The sequence below is a fragment of the Hypanus sabinus genome, unplaced genomic scaffold, assembly GCF_030144855.1.
Source record: "Hypanus sabinus isolate sHypSab1 unplaced genomic scaffold, sHypSab1.hap1 scaffold_817, whole genome shotgun sequence".
In the NCBI taxonomy this organism is placed as follows: Eukaryota; Metazoa; Chordata; class Chondrichthyes; order Myliobatiformes; family Dasyatidae; genus Hypanus; species Hypanus sabinus.
In genome coordinates, this window is record NW_026781670.1 from 66363 (window position 1) to 82350 (window position 15988).

A 15988-nucleotide genomic window follows, 5' to 3' on the forward strand; every position below is an offset into this window, starting at 1 on the left:
TGGGAGGAGTTTCTTCTGCTGCACATACACCTTTAGTGGGACTGGAGTTTAATATTCTGGATCTGAGACAAATAATTAAGTTTATTTTAAACTCTGTCTTTGCTACTTAAGTGAATTTGTAACACACCTAGTGTACAGTAGAGAGTCAACACTGGCCAGCTGGACCCTGCCAGTGATTCTGTTCCATTAGATTATGAGGACACTCAGTCCTCGTTTATTATCATTTAGAATTGCATGCGGGCATTATGAAATAATACAATGTTCCTCCAGAGTGATATAACACAAAAAACAGGACAAACCAAAGAGTCACATTGACAAAAAAAAGCACATAATTATAACATATAGTTACAGCAGTGCAAATCAATACCATAATTTGATAAAAGTAGAGCGTGGGCACGGTTTAAGAGAAAGTCTCAAGTCCCGATCGACTCCAATAGTCCCGATATTAGGCAGCAAAAGGGAGAAACTCTCCCTGCCATAAACTCTCAGGCACCGACAAACTGATGCCTTGGAAGCACCCGACCACAGCAGACTCTGAGTCCGTCCGAAAACTTCAAGCCTGCAATACAGGCTCCGAGCGCCATCGACATCGTCCTGGCCACCGAAACAAGCAAAGCCGAGGTCTCGGAGGCCTTTTCATCCGGAGATTCCGGACCGCACCGCACAGTAGCAGCGGCGGCGAAGCGGTCATTTCAGAAGTTTCTCCCGAAGTTCCTCCGTGCACTCACGTGTATCTCCATCAAATCAGGGTACTTATTATACAATAATATTATACTTAATGTACAGATACAAATCTGTACTTAACAAGTAACAGATAACATTCTCCAGAGAGGCCGTGTGCGCTGCGTTGTGCCGCCATCTTATTCCCCATCTACATGACAGTTCTCTTGAATCCTCCACTGTACGGCCAAAGTCGGCATGGTTTTCTTCAGTAGAAATCTTCCCAGACAAATCTGTTGGAATCCTTTGGTGAAATAAGAAAGGCGGTGGGTGTTGTTTGTTTGGATTTTCAGATGGTCTTGAACCAGGTGCTGCAGCTGAAGCTGCTAAACAAGACCACAGCTCATGGTATTTGATGTCTCTGTGCCTGTTCCCGCAGGAGTTTAGAATTATGGGGGGGGGGATGTGTTGGTGTTGCGGGGTGGGGTTCCTGAATACTGAAAAGCCGAGGTATGGAGGTTAGGAGATGCTGTTTCCCATAATGCGGAGCCCAAGACCAGGGATAAACCCTCAAGACTACAGGGAAATCAATTCAGAAGAGAGATGAGGAGGAAGTCTTATGATATTATGTTCATTCAACACGGCCGTGTCTGATCTATGCTTCTGTTCCCATCCCCGTCTATCTCCTCCTCAAATGTGCCCACCCACCCGCCTACACTCAGATAGATAGATAGACACTTCACTGATCCTGAAGGAATTCACTTGGAAGATTTAGAATTTTAGAGATTTCTATATGTCTCCATTTAAAATGAGTGGCCCTTTTTGATCCTTGTCTGTTTCTCTCTCACTGATCAACAGAGATATCAAAGAGCCCGTCACTTTCCCTCGTATATCTCCCCCGTCTTGATCCCTGGTTTCTATCCCGGTTTAACTCCCCATCTCTCTTCCCTCCCCATTCGATCCAATCTCTCTCCTCCGTCATTCTCTCCCACGCCTCTTTCTGCCCCCTCACTCGCTCCCCTTTTATTTCTCACCCACATCCATCCCCCTTTCCGCCATCCCTCACTGATTGTCGCCCCCCGTCTCTCCCCTCTGTTTCTTGCCTCCGCCACTTCCCTCCTATCCCTCCTCAGTCTGTCTCGCTAACACTCCAGCAGCCTCTTGTTGCTCTCTCTAACTCAGTTTGTCTCTCTCAATACCACTAAAAGCCTGGTCTCTCTCTGTCTCTCTCTCCCACCCCCTCTGTCTCCCACTTCCCTTCTCTCCTTCTCGCTCTTCCTCTATGTTTCTGTCTCTTTCCCTCCTCTGCTTCCTCCAACTCTAAATGCCAGCAAGTTCCGATGTGCAAACTAAACACCAAGGCTACTTATCTTGTCGATGTCACCGTCGCACATTGAAACGGACGGGATGCTATCCTGGAGTGAACACGGGCTAAGATTCAGTGTCGGGGTGGGGGTGTGGTTTGTAGACAGAAAGGGGAGAAGAGAGGTGAGAGTGAGAGAAAGTTGGGTTGAGCAGCGTAAGAGAGGGAGGCGAGGAAGTGGGAGAGGGTGTATTAGGATAAGAGGGGAGAGGAGGAAAGGGAGAGTGAGAAGATGGAGGAAAGAGAAGCAGTGTTTTGAGGAGTGAGGAGGGTGAAGGGTGGGGAGAAAGGGAGTGACAGATCATGTGAGCGCACTGTGGAGAGAGGAGGGTGCAGGATTTTGAGGGAGCTGCACACAGTGTTGAGGGAAGTCCATTCCCTGTGTCCCACTCACAGACACACTTATAAGGATTTACTTTATTCTACTTTTTTTAAAATTTACTTTTTACGTTGATGTATTTGCATCAACGGAAACCGGATTCAACACGCTGCGAGCATGTGCTACTTTGAACTGAAATGAAAGCCTAATCCAGAAAGATGAAGAAAATATCGCAATAGAACAGTGATGCCCTCTGGGGGCAGTGATGTGTCCTCAGATGGCTTTAGGAACAACAATTCTCGCCGGGGGAATGGGCGGTGGGGTGGCGTTCAGTATTCTTGGTGGGGCGGTAAGCTGCCTCTAACTTGAGGCACCAGACCTGACCGACCGTTAGTAGACCAGGCATTTCCAAAGAAGGACGCGGCACTGGGACGCGGAAAGAAGCCAAGCACTGCAGGCCTTGAACATTCGTCATCACAACGCGTCTGACACTCGGCAATCTTACTAACCTAACAGACGTTGTTGGGGATGCATAAATTAGCAACCAGGGTGTTCGACATTTCTACTTGTTTCGCGGCACGAAAAGTGCTAGAATAGGTTGGGTAACACTGCTGTAGAAGAAAGAGTTAACCTGGATGAGCATAATTGTCCAGGGATGAGATCCCCACCACCTGAGCAGACCAGGTGTCAACTGGAAGCGTCTGACGCCAGGCTAAAAGTTGGAGATCTCTTCCCAGAAACTGAGTTGTTCCTTGTGGCAATACAGGACCAGGTAGCTGAAAAAAAGGTAACAGAAATGCTCATTAAAAAATCTGACAAATTCAAGACAAAGTATATTTTCCTGTGTTGTGCCTCTCTCGGGTTGTAAAGCAGAATACAGTATGTTGTTTCAAACTATCCAACGCATTACATGATGCAAGAACGATTTACTTCAATCTGTTTCCTTACACAGTGGGAAGCATCATTCACCAGAATCTCGCTTGAAGATGCAGATTTTGGCAAGATCCTATAAATTAGTATAAGTATGCGCGTAATGCCGTTTTAAGGCGGAGTCTGACGATTATATTATGATCGATCCATTGTTTGGCAAGCAGTAAGTACATGATACCCCGTCAGGATATAATATCACAAGATAAGCATGCAAAGATAATTTACTTGATTGGTATAGTCATTCCGACACATACAACACACAAACATCAGTGTGAATAACATATGAAATATGCCGACTTGAAAAGGAAAATGAAAGTCTGCGATATTGTCCCAATTGTAATATATACAAAAGGTATAATCCCAAAGTCAGTACACTGAAACATTAGACAATTAGAGCTGCAGGACAATAATAAACACCGCTAGAACAGGCCGAAAATCCGTCGCAATTGAGAAATGAGATTTTTGTCTATGTCCAGACCTCACGTTTTACCCGTTTTAACTGAGAGAAAGGGAGGCAAAATAGACGTTTGGTTACTGCATGGAAATTCGCACAATTATGGACCAAATCCAGGAGCTCTGTAGCGTTAATCATTTTTCCCTGACAGGTTTATCTAAAATAAAGGACAAGTGCGAGGTTTACTGTGAGTTCGTGCAGACTGTTGACTCGCTTTCTCATTTCATTCTGATGCAAAAGGCTTACGTAACAAATGAGATGCAATTTTGCCGACTAGGACTTGAATGCCCCCGGATCCTCTCCCGCTCCATCATTACCGAAAGGGTTGTGGCGGTGACAGGAGCCGGAATATGGTGGGGAATAAACATAAAAGGTAAGGTGAGTTCAGTAATTGGCAGGAGGTGGACGTCGCTGGTTGAAGGTGTGAATGTGTATTTTCCCGTGTTGTGCCTCTCTCGGCACTAAACCAGTTTGATTCTCCCCGCTGCCATGTTCTCCGATGTTAGTTCTGCAGTGTTAAGATGAAATCACCATAACCCGCTCTGAGAAGAGCTTAGATATTTTGTTTATTGATTAGTTGAATAATTGACATGAGCGGGTATTTCGCTGCGCTGATGAACTGCTCTCTGAACTTGGACTGAGTTACCCCGTAAATAAACGTGTTTGTGCAGCAACTTAATAACATCAGCATGTATCCGGTGTGTTTGAAAATGTAATCCGACTCATTGTAATTATTGTTATCCAATCCAAAAAGGAATTCGGCAACTTTCACCGACCACAGGATGATGAAGCTTCCGGAGATGGTGAGAAGTAAGATCACAGACCTCCTCCTGCTCTCCATCTCCGGGTCACTGCGGATCTCCGTCTTGCTCTGACCCCTCAGCCCCTTACGGACGCGACTGGTCACGACAATGTGTCTGACTGTCAGAGCGTTGAGCAGGAGTATTAACACGAACGGGAGTAATGGCGATAGAGCAGTAGTAAAACAGTCATATCCCAACCACCCGGCATCCGTAAAGTAGCTCGGCTTTGGAATGCAGTCCCAGGGTATATTGTCAATCACTTTCACAGGTTGCAATATGAAGAAGTAGGGCACATTATTCAAACACAACACAACACCGGTTGTTGTCAGAACCACAGACGCAGTTTTCCCGGTGCAATACTTTGCTCTCCATTTCTGACAACAGATGGCGACAAACCGATCAAACGTAAAGCTGACGGTGAACCAGACAGAACAGTCGATGGCTGCCTCTCCCAGGACAGAGATCGTACTGCACACGGGGGTGATGTCCAGGAAAGTCCCGGGGAAGTAATAATAACTGACCCGCCACAATATCACCGCAAACACAATGGTCAGTAGATCCGCCGTTGCCATGGTCACCAGGTAGCGAGTGGTGCAGGTGGATAGGCCGCACTTTCCCCGGGACAGAATCACTATTGCCACTAAATTCACTGGGGGGGGGGGGGAGGTGGGGTAGAAGGAAAGCAGAAAGATTGAATGAATTACTCTCTCTGGGTCTTTGTGGCGAGATAAGCTGTAAAGAGAGAACAATCAAACTTTACGGGTGATCATTACTGGGGTTTAAAAAGTTGTAAATCGGATTTTGCAGACGCCTCAAGCAGGGAGAAAGGTCACGGTACTCGGTATCGAAAGAGAAGCAGGATTTGGGAAGGAGGCATTGTCAACTAATCGCAAAGGGCACTTTTCGGCCGAGCTGTAAAGTTTGAATACTTTGGCAACTTTCACGGCCTTTGTGATTCCCGCGATCCCATCATCTATCTTTTGTCTGGCTTGGCATATCACCCAGCCCCGCTGCCTGACTTTGTCCATTTACAATGTTCAAAATTCGAAGCAGATTTACTTCCTCTTTTCGCATGCATTCATCTCCTCCTCGACTTCCCGTTTGTCACCCGTCCGCACGGGCCCAGCCTGGCTCGCTGCTGTTAAATTCCGCAACTACGATTGGCCGCAGTTCCTTCACACTATCTGATGGGATCGGAAATGGAAGTTCCCATTTTCATTTTGTGTTTTGCATATTCTTCCTGACCTGCTCCAAATTACAGAAGCATTATTCCAAATGGATCGATGTCCATTGTTCCAGAGCAGAGTATCCCATGTATCCCACCGTCAGGCATCTAACAGACAGCTCTGGGTTGGCTAACCCCCACTTCACTGATAATATGGCGTGGAGACAAACCCTTGTAAACTGAAACGCACACCGACACTATTTGAATTTTCGAAACTCACGATGTTCCGAGATCTAGCACACAAGTGAATCTCACCTGGGTTTCGCTTACCGCGTTCCCTTCAAACTCGCAGTATTTTTTTTCAAACAAATCCCTTAAATTTTAAATTAAAGCATCTTGAACTATTAATGCTGAAAAAAAAATCAAGTAATCCTTAAAGGTGCCGAGCGCGCTGAATTATCGGAGTTTACTTCGACAGCGTGTTTCTAATGATAAATCAAAACAGCTTGCCCTGGACCCACGATATATATCCATCGCCCCGATCTTACACTCTACATCTGTTTCAATCTTTTCTTTTGTTGTTTTTTTTTTCCGTCGCGCATTGAACAGCAAATGTTCGTTCGCGTCTGTTCTTACCAGGGGCACCAATAACGGCAACAATCAAGTAATATATCTTCCTCACGCGGTAAATAATTTCAAGCATGTTGTGTGAGACTCAGCCTGTATTCCAGCTGCCCGCGATCACGCTTCAGATACTCTGAGTTAATGAATCTCCACTGCCATTCATTTATACCCGCTCCAGAACGCTAAATATACTAGGTTGACGTGTTTTCCAACAGCTGGGGTAAAAATAAGCATGATTTCATTCAAATAAAATCCCAAATGTGATGAGGTATGGAGAGCTTCACAGGGAATTGCAAAATCTCACAGATGAAGAAATGACGATTGGAGAAGTCAGTGAATGTTGTTGTGAGACACTCTCAGGCTCATCTCTCGGTTTCATGATTGTTATTGTTGATCTTGTCCATTCCCAGACTCCATAGACTTTGCCATCATAGACCAATTCGATACTGACACTGGGTTGCTCTGTTCCACTCTGGAAATTGTCTCCGTTATAGATCTTTCAATAGAAATATACAAAAGAATATGTTGTTTGTGCGTTCCTGTAATATAGTGAACACCCATAAGCTGATATCGCATCCAGGCTTACGAGGCAGGGAAAGCACGCAAACTGTTAATCACAATAATCACAAAACGTACCAAAAGCTGGAATAACTCAACAGATAAGACAGCATCTATGGAGATGAATAAAGGGTCGACGTTTCATGCCGAGACGCCTTCTTCAAATTAATTGACTCTTCGTCGAGCACCTCAGCTCCAACAACAAAAAGCCGAATTTCCCAGTGGCCAACCATTTCAATTCTAATCCCCATTCCCAGTCCGAAATGTCGGCCCATGCCACACGAGCCCACCCTCAGGTTGGAGGAGTAACCTGCAAAGATATTCTCTCTGTGGAACCTCCAATCTGATGACATGAACATAGATACCTGAAACTTCCGGTGTTTACCCTCTCCCCCGTCCGTTTTCATTTCACCACTCTGGCCTGCTGCTTTTCTCCTCACCTGCCAGTCACCTCTCTCCGGACCCCGCTACTTCCCTTTCTCCCGTGATCCACTCTGTCTTATCAGATTCCTTCTTCTCCAGCTCTTTGCTTTTTCCTATTATCAGCCCCAGCCACATTTCGCCCCATATCCAACGCAACTGGCTTCACCTATTAGCTTGTTTTCTTTCCAGATACTCCCAACGTTCTTATTTTGACATCTTCCCCCTTTTTACTCCATCCCGAAATTGGGTCGCAGCCTGAAAAGTCAACTGTTTATTCATTTTGATGCATGCTGCCTGACCTGGTGAATTCCTCCAATATTTTGTGTCAGCATAACATTGATTGCAGATCATCACGTGGTAAACCAGGAACACGCAATGTTTGTACCGATATGAAGCAAATAATTCAATCGCCCTCAAATTGGTGTGACTGCTTAAACTGACAGAGTATCTGCATTCATTACATTTGTACCAACAATGACAATTGTTTTGCAGATGCACTGAATAGGTAGCGCTGTTAACAGTGAGGTAGAAAGTCGTAAGAGCACAAGATTATAGGAGCAGTAGTAGGCCATTCAACATCGAGTCTGCTCCACCTTTCAATCATCGGCTGATCCAATTCTTCCTGCCATCGTCACTCCCCTGCCTTCTCCCCATACCCACTGATGCTCTGCCTAATCAAGAACCTATCATCTCTGCCCTAAATACACCCAATGACTGGGACTCCACAGCCGCTCCTGGCAACAAATTCCACAGATTTACCGCCTGCAGACTAAAGTGATTTTTCCGCATCTCTGTTCTAAATGGACGCCCTTCCATCCTGAAGTTGTTCCCACTTCTCCTAGACTCCCCTACCCTGGGAAATAACGTCGCCACGTCTAATCTGTTCAGACCTTATTAAGATTTGGAATGTTTCTAAGAGATCCCCCTCTTTCTCCTGAAATCCAGGGAATAAAGCGGGAGAGACTTTATATGCCAGACTTCCCTCATATATTGCATTCGCCTTCTTCACAACCGACTCAACCTGGAGGTTAACCTTTAGAGTAGCTTGCACAAGGACGTCCATGTCCCTTTGCATCTCTACATTTTGAATTATTTCCCAATCTAAATAATAGTCTGCCCATGTATATCTTCCAGCAAAGTGCTTGACCAGGCATTTTCCAAAATTGTATTTCATTTGTCACTTCTTTGCCCATTTTTCCTAAACTATTTAAGTCTCTATGCAGTCTCTCTGTTTCCTCAACTCTGCACGCACCTCCACCTATCTTTGTATCATCCGCAAATTTAGCCACAAATCCATTAATCCCATGGTCTAAATCATTGACATACATAGTAAAAAGTAACGGTCCCAACACCGACCCCTATGGAACTCCACTGGTAACGGTCTGCCAGCCAGAATAGAATCCCTTTATTTCCACACTCTGTTTTCTGCCAACCAGCTAATGCTGCACCCATGCTAGTAACTTCCCTGCAATTCCATGAGCTCTTAACATGCTAAGCAGCCTCATGTGTGGCACCTTGTCAAAAGGTTTTCTGAAAATCCAAGTACACCATATCTACTGCATGCGCTTTGTCTACCCTGCTTGTAATTTCCTCAAAAAAGTCACATTCAGGAATCCATGATGGCTTTGGCCTGTCTTGTCATGTGCCCACAGGTATTCTGTAATCTGATCCCTAACAATCGATTCTAACTACTTCCCAAACACTGACGTCAGGCTAACAGGTCTATAGTTTCCTTTCAGCTGCCTCCCACCCTTCGTAAATAGCGGAGTAACATTTGCAATTTTCCAGAAATCCGATTTTTGAAAGATGCGTCCACAATCTCTCCAGTTATTTCCTTCAGAACCCGACGGTGAATTCTATCAGGTCCAGGAGATTTGTCCAGCGTCAGACCATTATGCTCCCTGAGCACCTTCTCTGTCGTAATTTCCACTGCACATACTTCACTTCCCTGATACTATTCAATGTCCGGTGTACTGCATACGTCTTCCATTGTGAAGACTGATACAAAATTCGCATTCAGTTCCTTTGCCATCTCTCCGTCTCTCCGTCTCTCGTCACAATACCTCCAGCGTCATGTTCTATTAGTCCTCTATCGACCCTCAATTCACTTTTCCTCTTTATATAGTTAAAAACGTTTTCGTCTCTTCATTGATATTAGTCACCAGCTTCCTTTCATAATTCATCTTTTCCTTCCTAACGACATTTTTGGTTTCCTTCTACAAGTTTTAAAGTTTCCCAATTGACTATCTTCCACTGGATTTGGCTTCCTTGTATGCCCTCTCTTTTGCTTTTGTTTTATCTCTGAATTTACTTGTCAGCCACGGTAGTGTCCTTCTTCCATTCGAAAATTTCTTATTTCGAATATATCTGACTTACACTTTCCTCATTTTTCGCGGAATCTCCACTGCTGTCCTTCCTGCTAGCGTCCCTTTCCAGTCCATCTCGGCCAGTTCCCCTCTCATGCCATTGAAATTTCATTTATTCCTCTGAAGTACCGACACGTTAGCATTTAGTTCCTGCTTCTCAAATTTCACAGTGAACTCGATCTTACCGTGATCAATTTTCCCTAATGGTTCCTTAACCTTAAGCTCTTTTATCACCTCCCCATCATTGCACAACACCCAATCCAGCACAGCCGAGCCTGTTTTGGGTCCAACAACAAGCTGTTCTGAAGAGCCATCTCTTAGACATTCTTTAGTTTGTGTTTCCTGTAGTCCAGTGATGGCCTGGTTTTTCCAAATCACTTTCATGATAAAATCCCCAACGATTATCATGACATTGCCCTTCTGACTCGCCTTTTCCATGTCCTGCTGTAATTTGTATTCCACATCCCGGCTGCTGTTTGGAGGCCTGTATGGAACTGCCATTTGGGTACTTTTACCATTGCCATTTCATAACTCAACCCATAAAGATTCTAAACCTTCTGATCATGTGTCATTCCTTTCGAATACACAGAGCCACACCAAACATTCTGCCTACTAACCTATCTTTCCGATATCGTATATCCTGGGACTTTCTTCTCCCAATGGCAGCCATCTTTTTTCCAAGTTTCAGAGATGGCCACAACGATGTACTTGCCAATATGTAGTTGAATTTAAATATCATCCGTTTTATTTCTTATTCTGCGTGTATTCAACTGCAACACTTTCAGTCTATTATTTGTTGCTTTCTGTTTCAACTGCACCACGACTCCATCGCCCTATAACTCAACCCACTGGTTGTGATTATGCCTCATCTGCTGTCTTTCCTTTCTATGATATCTGTTGCAATCTATCTGTGATTTATTTCTGTTTTCCCCTTCCTAATGCAGATCACTCCTGTTACCATCTACCTGCCAATCAGTTTAAACCCTCCCTTATGTCTCTATTAAGTGTGCCCGCTAGGCTATTGGACCCCTTTGGGTTCAGGTGTAATTCGTACTTTTCGTACAGGTTGTACCTCCCCTGGAAGATGTCCTAATGGTCCAGGAACTCGAAGACCTGCCCCCTACACCAGTCTCAGATACTCATCAATATGCCCGATCGTGCTATTCTTGCGCTCGTTAGCACGAGGAACAGGCAGCAGTCTCGAGGTTACTACCCTGAAGGTCCCGCTTTTCAACTTCCTACCCAATTCCTTGAATTCTTTCGTCAGGACCTCCTCCCTGTTTCTACCTAGAGTATGTCATTAGTACCAGCGTGTACCAAGAATTCTGGCTGTTCACTCTCTCCCTTCAGAATACTCTGCACCCGATCCGAGACATCCCGTACCCTGGCACCTGGGAGGCAGCACACTATGCGGGTCTCTCTAATCAGGCTGACAGAACCTCCTGTCTGTTCCTCTCACTACAGATCCGCTATGAATGCCGCATTCCTCATTTTCCTCTTTTCCTTCTGCTCCACGGAACCAGACTCAGTGCCAGAGACCGGATCGCCGTCCTTTGTTAGGTTATCCCCCTCAACTGCATCCAAAACGAGATAACGGAGGGGGATGATCACAAGGGAGCTCTCGACTATGTGAGCTCTTTCCCTCTGTCCCCTAACCATCACCCACTTATCTAACTCCTGCGGCCTCGGGGTGACTAATTCCCTGTAGCTATTCTCCATCTCCTGTTTCCTCTTTTAAGTAAACTGTAGTCATCATCCCCAACAGGGTCTCTCAGGAGCTGCATCTCGGTGCACCTGGCGGAGATATAGCCATAGGGGCCACTGGAAGATTCCCAGGATTCCCACCTGGAGCAAAAGTACTACCCTACCAGCATGCTCGCTATCCCTCAAAACGATCATGTCTGGGTATGTCTGTACCCTCTTCACGCTACGACTCTGATACTCCTTCTATGACGTCTGTTCCACGCACATCCCGCGGTTGTCCACACTAAGCATTCCCAGAGTCCTTTGCTGTCGGCAGTTTCAATGGATCACTATTACAGACACGTCTACCACCCTGCCGTCGCATCCGAGATGGAAATTAAACCCAGTGAAACTATCTCATTTTAAAAATATACATTATTTCTATTTTTGCACTTTTTTATCTATTCAATACCCATATACTGTAAGTGATTTATTTATTGAATTTTATTTCACTTTTTCTTCTATATTATCTATTGCATTGAACTGCTGCTTCTAAGTTATCAAATTTCATGACACATGCCGGTGTTAATAAACCGGATTCTGATTCTGATATTTAATGGAATTTATGTTCGGCGGAGTTTGTATTTGACGTACCACAGACCACTTTTCCCTCACCACTTCCGAAATTGCCTAATAATCAGTGATTTTAATCAGAGTTATTCACTGCTAACTAATTCGCAGATGAAAACCGGACGCGAACTGTTGTCCCGGGTATCGCTGTGACTATATTAAGGATTCCAGAAGCAGCTCGAAACCTCAGTATGAACGGGTTGCAAATTCGATGTTCGTTTTGTGGATATGAGAATGCCAATCCAGAATATAGGTTACAGTTCCTTTAGGATTTTTTTTGCCTCAACTTGGCCTGAAGTGAACTCCAAGGGCAGGATGTCTCGGGATTTGCATGTGACGGAGTGTCTCACACGGCACGGCTATTTGAAGGCCCTGCAGATGGTTAAGGAAAGAGAGGTGTTTTCACAGCTGTTTCACTTTTATTTGTCTTTTCCAGCTATATTTCCCCCGGCCTCACCCTCGTGCCTTGTATATGCTGAATTTCAAGCGTGGACGTTATCAGGTTTTATCCAATGCGTAGTCAGTTAATAACAGCCGAATCTTGTCCGTTATTGGTTAAAACAAGATAAATAAATAACAATAACAAAGTGTAACATTAACAGAGCAGGTAATTAGCATGTAAACAAGTAGGTGCAAGTCCATAAGGAGGGAGATTGTGTGGCGAAGATTTAATCTGATTGGACTATGGAACAACTTAGTTCTCTTAACAGAAGTGACAGAATTTTTTACTGAACCTGTTGCCGGGGCTTTCATGGTTCTGTGGACAGTGACAGTGGTCAGCTGGTTAAGAAACGGTTACTGGTATTTTCTTTTCTGAAAAGTATTGTACAATGATATTTACTCCATTTCTTTGTTTGCCTTCTGTATATTATTTGTCCTTATCTTTCGCGATTCCAATGAACTTATTTAATTGCATCTTCACCCCTGTAATCCCATTCCTGTTGGTTCTCCTGACGAATGGATTAACCGCCGGACACGTTTCAGTCACCAGCAGAGGGCGGAGGAGACTCCGGTGTGCTGACAAGGGGCAGGGTGTCAGGGGCTCGGAGATGGAGAATCCCTCGTGCAACGAGATGCATAATCAACGTAAGAAATGCAAGATTACTCTTACGACAGAAAGCTGAAGAGTCAAAAGAAGGCACGATGATGCCGTAGCAGACAATCTGAAGAAGATTCCTCGGGTGCTGCTGATATGTTAAGAGCTACGGGATTGCAAGAGACTGACTTGGTCCTCTGGGAGGACAGAATGGTAAACCGTGTGTGCGGCCAGAGAGATGCATTCAACGTGCATCTGTATTTACTTGGGAGACGGAGAGAGAGTCTGCAGAGGAAAGGCAAAACGGCATCAAGTCCATGGACTATGAAAATTACAGAGGAGTGTTTGCTGCCTTGATTACGGGGATAAACTAGGGACCGTCCTCTGCTGTTTTCATCGATATTAGCGATCTGAATGATAATGTGGTTAAACGCATCTGGACAGTTTCGGATGACGCCAGACGTAGAAGTGCGTTCGGCGGCGGGAATACGACAGCGGCTTGCAGCGGAACGTGGGCCAGCTGGCAAAATGACGTCACAGATCAGAAGCAAGCTGCCGGCACACAGGCCAAAGTTCCGAGTACACGGGACGGGATGGTAAGCTGAGGTTGTACAGGACTCTGTCGGTGTCTAATCTGAGGGGTTGAGCGCAGCTTTGGCCAGCTCCCCGCAGGGAAAACGTAAGTCAGGTGGAAAGAGGGCAGAGGAAGCTTACAAGGATTTGGCCGGGTCTGGAAAACGTGAGTAATAAGGAAAGATTGAATAGACTAAAACTGGTTCTTTAGAACATAGAAGGTTGAGAGGAGATTTCATAGTGGTATACAACGTTATGAAAGATATAGATAAGGTAAATGCAAGCAGGCTTCTCCACCAATGTTGGTAGGACCACAACCGGTGCTTCCCAGAACCGGTGAAGGGGGAAAGGTGAAGAAATTAAGAGGGACATGAGGTAAAACCTCTTCACTCAGCTGGTTTGAGAGCGTGGAACGAGCTACCAGCACCAGTGGCGCATGCGAACTGGATTTCAACGTTTTAGAGATAGTTTAGAAGGTAGGGCTATGGTAGATACCGCCCCTGTGCAGGTTGGTGGGAGAAGGCAGTTTACATAGGCCTGTTCCTGTGCAGTACTTCTCCCTGACACGTTAACTCTGTGACTCTGTGGCTCCTTGGTGGCTGATTCACAACAGACCACGGGTTGATTACACAAAGATCGGAAGTAAATATCAGAAGTTGTATTATTCACTCCTAAATTCACCAAGTATATTCGCCGATATTCGTGGATATTTTTTCAGGTAGTTAAAACTGCTCCGCCCACGACACCAAACGCTCCCTCTCGCCAGTCTGGGAGGAGGCCGGGTTACTGATTGATTCGGAAGGTTCGGGTTGTTGTTCTAACAGACTCGGGGCTCAGGTCTGTGTGACAGCAGCGGCCTGTCCGCCCACGTTCCTCAGGATAAGGAGCGGCCTTTCTGCTGAAATTAGATCCTACCGGTTCGACGATTCACTCTCACTGAGGTGTGAACAAAGTCACTTTAATATTGTATTTAACCATTTCTGCTGCAGGGAAGAGTGATAGGATCTTTAACATGATTCAAAGAAAACTATCTGGGGTCTTCAACTCGCAACTTTACCAGTCACTCTACCCCGTTCGCAGCGAGTGTCCAACACTTTATTTTTACTCCAAACTCGAGTCACCTGCATTATTTTAAAATATTTTTAAATATAATAAAAAGCAAATTTTAGAAAAATGAGTTTGTAAGGAAAGATCAAGTAGGTTCGAACTTTATACCTTTGAACGAAGAGGATCGAGAGGAGGTATAACAGAGGTAGAGAAAATCATGATGGGGATTGAGAGGGTAAACACAATCAGTCGATTTCCACTGAGGTTGGGTGGAGCTGCAACCAGAGGTCATGGGTGAAGGGTTGAAGATGAAAAGTTTCAGGGGATCATGAGGGGACTCATCTTCACTCAGAAGGGCCAGAGAGTGCGGAACGTGCTGCTGGCTACACATGTTACAAACGAGTTCGATTTCAACCATTAAGAGACAGTTTGGATGGGAGAGGTGTGAAGGGCTTTGGCCCCGGTACAGCACGAAGGGATTAGGCAGTTTAAATGGCTCAGCCGAAAGGCCTGTTTTTGTGCTGTAAGTTTCTATGTCACCTTGATCTCTGATTCATAACAGAGACAACGGGTTAACTAACCAGAGATCAGAAATAATTATCAGAACTTTACTTTTTCACAGCTTAATTCCCTAAGGATATTCTAACAAGGAGGATATGTTCTGAAGACTTTTCAAGCTGCCTCTTCTCTCTGCCCCACGCGCTGATCTTTCGTAACCATGGTAACACACAAAATGCTGGAGGAACCCAGCAGGACCGGTAACTTCTTTGGAATGGAGAAATAAGTCGAGCTTTCGGGCCAAGACCCTTCAGTGGAACTGGAAAGGAAGGGTAAAGAGGGCAGACCATGGATGCGGGTGGTTGTTCTGTGAAACTCGGAGCTCAGGGTCTCTGGAAAAGCATCGGCTGGAGCCCACATTCCTCGGAACAGGGAACGGCCTTTCTGCTGGAATCAAATCCGACCGGTTCGACAATTCACTGTCATTCAGGTGTGAAATCATTCACTTTTATAATGTATTTGACCATTTCTGCTGCGGGGAAGACTGATAGAACCATTAATGTGTATTTAAGAAATTTACCTAGGGTCTCGAACCCGCAACAATACCCGTTACAGGGCTGCGAGTTTCCAGCATTTTATATTCCCCTCGGACTCGCATCAGCTGCAATTACTGTACAAGTATTTTCAGGATTCCTTCAAAGAATCAGTCCGTGGCATTCCGAACCGCAACATTAACTTGGCTATGTTCCCCGGTTACGGCTGCCAGTAATTTTTAAATGTTTCCTGTAACCGCGAGGGTGAGGGGGAGGGAGAGGCTGATGGAAAGGAGGAGAGTGCGGGTTGAAAGGGTGAACAG

General features: G+C 45.2%; 1 long non-coding RNA gene across 1 annotated transcript; it reads right to left on the reverse strand.

The window, feature by feature from the left end:
* Positions 1-252: 252 nt before the first annotated feature.
* On the reverse strand, positions 253-6461 carry LOC132390250 (uncharacterized). The gene is made up of 3 exons (XR_009510832.1): positions 6331-6461; positions 2852-3118; positions 253-964 (listed from the first exon to the last, which is right to left on the reverse strand). It is a non-coding gene; the product is annotated as an uncharacterized LOC132390250 (long non-coding RNA).
* Between the last annotated feature and the right edge of the window lie 9527 nt (positions 6462-15988).